Source organism: Arvicanthis niloticus, unplaced genomic scaffold (assembly GCF_011762505.2).
Source record: "Arvicanthis niloticus isolate mArvNil1 unplaced genomic scaffold, mArvNil1.pat.X S1, whole genome shotgun sequence".
Taxonomy (NCBI): Eukaryota; Metazoa; Chordata; class Mammalia; order Rodentia; family Muridae; genus Arvicanthis; species Arvicanthis niloticus.
In genome coordinates, this window is record NW_023044981.1 from 96,363 (window position 1) to 102,075 (window position 5,713).

The 5,713-nt window shown below is 47.9% G+C and overlaps 1 pseudogene; it reads left to right on the top strand.

Moving 5' to 3' along the window:
• Window positions 1–1,441: 1,441 nt before the first annotated feature.
• LOC117696029 (Y-box-binding protein 3 pseudogene) lies at window positions 1,442–2,117 on the top strand (annotated as a pseudogene).
• Window positions 2,118–5,713: the final 3,596 nt, after the last annotated feature.

A 5,713-nucleotide genomic window follows, 5' to 3' on the forward strand; every position in this document is an offset into this window, starting at 1 on the left:
TTCACCCCAGGCCAGGCAAATATACTCCCTATTAAAGACCCATGGGATAAGAATAGGCAAAAAGCAAGCATCATTGTTTTGGGAAGAAGTTCTTCAGATAGCACCATGCATGGCAGAGGATAATATTTACAGTCCAGACTCATGGAGCAAAGTAGCTTCCCTTATTAAAAACAGAGATAAAAAACCCCCTCGTGAGTTTTTGCCGATGTTAGCTGTAATTCAGCAATGTATAGGACCAACTAAAATTGGACAGACTGAGAACAACAACACAGCTCCTGGAGCCCCTCAGTCAAATGAACCCAAAAATCAAGGCCCCCAAAATCACCCTTTTTCAGACCTCATAGCCCTTACCCAATTAATAAGAGAAATAAAATCCATATACCCACCCCTCCCCCCTTATGCCTTGGGGGAAATGAAACCATGTGCTCCTCCTGTCACTCCCTCCCCCATCCAAAGGCAAGGCTCCATTAAAATACCAAAGGAGCTTTCCCCTAGCTTCCCTCTTACCTCTCAACCAAAGAGAGATAAGTCCCCTCCCCCTCCTCTTAGCCACAAAAGTAGCAGTCCTTCAAAATCTGTAGATAAAACCCAAACTGCTCGAACACTCCCAGTTAGTATCCACCCCACTCGAGCTAAACCACTTAACTGGTACCCAGTCCAGGCCTCAGACCTAAAAGAACTCAGGCAAGCAGTGAAGGAAGATGGCATTCATGCACCATGGACAAAATCCCTCCTACAGAGCCATATTCTCAACTTAAACACCCCCCCAAGATTGGAGAGATATTTGCCGTTCTGCCCTTCCTGATCCAATGTTTCTAGAATGGGAGGCCTACTATCAGGATGAGTGTCTTCAGCAAGTCAGGCAAAACCAGGGAAGGGAAGATGACCCATGGGGTTTTAAGGAACTCTTTGGCCAGGAAGATTTCTCTACTGGGGCACAACAGGCAAGTCAGCCAGCAGGTTACTATGACCAGGTCCACCTCTGTGCCATTCAAGTCTGGAATAGGATTACTCCACCTTCAGGGTCACAAGACCCTGCCCACTCCCTGCTCTCCCTTCATCAGAAGCCTGGAGAACCCCTATCTGATTTTATCCTCAGAACTAAAATGAACTTAGAAAGAAAAATCTCCAACCCCACAGCTAGGGACCTTCTTCTTAAAACCATTGTTTGGGAAGGCATGACTTCCGAATCTAGACTAGCTTGCCAGGGTTTCCGGGAGGAGCATCACGATAGGTGGATTGTAGCAACCAGAGAAATAGGAACCCCATCAAATCAGGTCGCATCCATAGCTCAGGCATTTGTGGTAGCAATAAAAACAGAAAAAATCTGCCTCAAATGTGGGGAGAGAAGACATTAGAAGGATGAATGCCCTACAACCTGCCATCCCTGGGACCGGGAGACACAGCAAGACTGTGAAAGCTCAAGTCCCCTGCCCTCTAGCTACAAGAGCGAGGCTGGTGGGGCCACCATCAGTGGCACCATGCTCCCGCAGGCTGCAGCCAATACCGTGACATCTGTGGCACCCCCAGACCAGGCACCTAAGAGCCCTGCGGCCAGCGGTGTGCCCCAGGCCCTGGCACCCGCCAGGCTGCTTGCAGCAAACCCCAGAAGAGACGCAGCCCCCAGGCCCGCCCAGGCCTCATCACCTCCCACAGGCAGCGGGGATGCAGAGAAAAGAGTTCTCGCCACCAAAGTCCTTGGCACTGTCAAATGGTTCAATGTCAGAAACGGATATGGGTTTGTAAACCGAAATGACACCAAAGAAGATGTATTTGTACACCAGACTGCCATCAAGAAGAATAATCCATGCAAGTATCTGTGTAGTGTGGGGGAGGGAGAAATTGTAGAGTTTGATGTGGTTGCAGGAAAAGTGGGTCCTAAAGCAAGAAATGTGACTGGCCCAGATGGAGTTCCAATAGAAGGGAGCCACTATGCTGTTGATCGTCACCAATATGGCAGGCGCCGTGGACCTCCCCATAATGCTGGTGAGATTAGACAGATGAAAGATGGAGTCCCCGAGGGAACACAACTCCTGGTCCATCGGAATCCAACCTACTGCCCGAGGTTCTGCAGGGGAACCGCTCACCCATGCATGAGTCCATATTGTTCCCTACAGGTGGTGGAGCCAGCTCCAAGAGTGTTCCCCCCAGTTATTGCCCACAGAAAACCTCTCCGTAAAACTCCAGGACAGTGAGTAATCCCCAGCCTAGTTCACGAAACTAGGCAGGCTTCTTTCTGTCTCCCCCCTCTTTCTCCACATGTTCCTTGTTAGCTTCTTCTAATTTTTAACTACCACTAGCTCCTGCCTAGTTCAAAAGAGTAGGCCCCACTCTTTCTCCATGTGTTCCTGGTCAACTTCTCTACTTTAACTCCTCCTCTTTCTCTCTGTCTGTCTCTCCCTCTCCATGTGCTTTCCAGCTCAAGGGCAAGATGGCAGTGACCCCCCTAGCCTCCACTTTGCCCATCCCCCAGCTCCACAGAGAGGGGTCCTTCACAAACAACAGCTGTCTTTCAAGTCACAGTGCCTGCTGTGACCCTCCTAAAACTCCTTCCTTAGGTGAGAGATTCGTATAGCCTTTCACTCTCTGACTCTTGGCTCTCCTATCAAGCCTATGTGTCTCTCCCTATAAACTTTCTTCAAGTTAGCTTTTTGATCCTTCTCTACAATTAAAATTTCTAATAAAAAGAAAGGTAGAATACAGGTCCTCTCTGCCAGAGCACCCAGACGCCACATGGCAGAGCAAGGCCCCTCCCCACTGCTTCTAAACCCACCATACTGCTTCTCCCCAACAGGAGGGCCTGCAAAAAATGTTCTTGTTTTTTCAACCAAAAATTTTTCCTTTTCTTTCTAATGGGAACACCTAGAGCAACAATGCTTGTGTTTTTCAACCAAAATTTTTGTTATTTTTTAATTTTAATGTTGCCTTTTCTCTCTAATATTTGTGATATATGTCCAACATTATTTTTTTTTCTTTTTCAACCTTTATAATTTCTTCAAGGTTTAAAAGCCATCTAATTTCCTTCCACAGTTTAAGTGAACGTGCTGATCACCATTTCTTGAGTCTTAATTAACAACTAATTTCTTTTACAGGCAAACTGTTGCTGCCAATCCCAGATACAAAATTAACATTGTTTTTCTCCCTCAGCCATCCAAAAACAGACTCAAAGATACCTTCCAAGACTAAACTTTCTTCAAACACCTTTGCTTTTCCAGGATCTTAACGACAGGCCATAAGGTGCTTGTTCCCAAGCAATGTAATGCTCAGTATCCAGCCTACAGACATCTCCCTGCCAGAGATGCTGCTTCCCTACTGTGATTATCCTACAGGTTTACCCACAGATCCAACAGAGTCCAGCAATCCTCTAGAACCTGCCTGAGATGCCAAGCTGCTTTCTCCCAGCCACCTCATCTGACTGCAGACTCCAGAGACACGCTGAGATCCAGTGACAGTGCCACCTCCTAGAACCTGCTTTCTTCCAGCCATCTCCTATCACTGAAGACCCCAGAGCATACTGAGATCCAGAGACCGACACCTGACTCCAGAGATGCACGCCAGAACCCAGAGATGCTCACTACAGAAGACAGATCCAGACCTTCCAGCTGCAGATGAACTCTTTTGCCAAAGTCACATAGCTAAAGTTACACTTTAGTGAGGAAAACATAATGTCTATTTAAATTAATCAGATGTTATTACCCTCAAACTGTACCACCTGTGTTCAATTGTTTCAATTATCCATTGCCTTCCTAATCCCCATTCCCAGCACCCCTCACCCTTTGTCTTAATTGTGCCACACCCTATGGCCTTCATAGTGTTTTATTTTGACCACCTCATCCAAAATTTTCACTAAAAACAGTGAGATGTTGGGCCATGAAGACATGGTTTGGACATAGCCTGGTTGAACGAGCTTTAAACCCCGGAGACCCTTTTAGGGCCGGTAGGTTGTTTAGCCCTGTTCCTAGGCCCCCTTGATAGAGCGTTGGGTTTGAGATAGCCAGGGGACCCAACAGGGCATTGCCTGTCAGGGACGACATATTATCTCCCTGCACTCCCTGATTCCAGACTACTTCCTCGTGGTCCACATCTCTCATTAACACAGAGTTGCCTCTCCTTTTATGAAAGAAAAAGGGTGGGATGTTGGGCCTAACAGGAGGTCTAATCTTCATTCCACCTCCACCCTTCAGTCATGTACACAGTTGGAGGGCGAGAACAGGCCCTAGAGAGATTTGCATACTAATGAGGTACCTGAAGGCCAGAGGTGGAGACGATTAAAGATTCCTCCCCCTTCTTTCCTCCCCTTTTAACTCAGGTTGATCCTGGGTTTAAGGGGATATGCATCTAGATCCATTCACCACCCGCCATGTGAATAAACCAGTTTTGGAAACCCAAGGGCTTCCTTGTGTGTTGGGGCCGCGCCACTATGAGGAACAATGAGGAGCCAGGGAGAGGCTTTTAGTTAATGAGCAGACGGGCCCAATCTCCAGATGGAGGAAACCAGAGCATTTCCAGCCGAGTACCCACAGCATGGCAGGAGGAACCGCTGCATCCCCAAGCCTTTTTTCCCACAAGCATCAGGAGAGAGGAGAGAACAGAAGGGCATCCAAAGAGAGGAGAGTACAGGAGGGCATCCAGAGAGAAGAGTAGACAGAAGGGCATCCAGAGAGAGGAGAGGACAAAAAGGCAACCAGAGAGATGAGAGGACAGAAGGGAATCCATATAGAGGAGAGGACAGAAGGGCATCCAGAGAGAGGATAGGACAGATGGGCATCTCGAGAGGAGAGGAAAGAAGGGCATCCAGAGTGAGGAGAGGACAGAAGGGCATCCAGAGAGAGGAGAGGACAGAAGGGCATCCAGAGAGAGAGGAGAGGACAGAAATGCATCCAGAGAGAAGAGAACAGAAAGGCATCCAGAGATAGGAGCAGACAGAAGGGCATCCAGAGGGAGCAGAACACAGAAGGGCACCAAGAGAGAGGATAGGAAAGAAGGACATCCAGAGAGGAGAGAACAGAAGGCATCTGGAGAGTGGAGAAAACAGAATGGCATCCAGAGAGAGGAGAGTACATAAGGGCATCCAAAGAGATGAGACAGAAAGGCATCCAGAGAGAGTAGACAACAGAAGGGTATCCAAAGAAAGGAAAAGATGTAGGCCTTCCAGAGAAAGGATAGAACAGAGGGCATCCGGAGACAGGAGAAGACAGAAAGGCATCCCAAGAGAGGAGAAGACAGAAGGACATCGTGAGCGAAAGTCAGGACAGAAGGGCATCCAGAGAGAGGAGAGAACAGAAGGGCATCCAGAGAGAGGAGAGAACAGAAGGGCATCCAGAGAGAGGAGAGAACAAAAGGTCATCCAGAGAGAGGAGAGTACAGAAGGCCATCAAAAGAGAAGAGAAGACAGAAGGGCATCCAGACAGAGGAGAGTACACCAGGGCATCCAGAGAGATGAGAGAACAGTAAAGCATACATAGAGAGAAGAGATCAGAAGTGCATCCAGAGAGATGAGAGGACAGAAGGGAATCTAGAGAGAGGAGAATAAAAAAGGGCATGTAGAGAAAGGAGAAAACAGAAAGGCCTTCATAAAGAGGTGAAAACAGAAGGGCATCCAGAGAGAGGAGAAGACAGTAGGGCAGCCATAGATATGAGAAGACAGAAGGTCATCAAGAGAGAAGAAAGGAAAGAAGAAAATCTACAGAGAGGAGAGAACTGTAGGGCATCC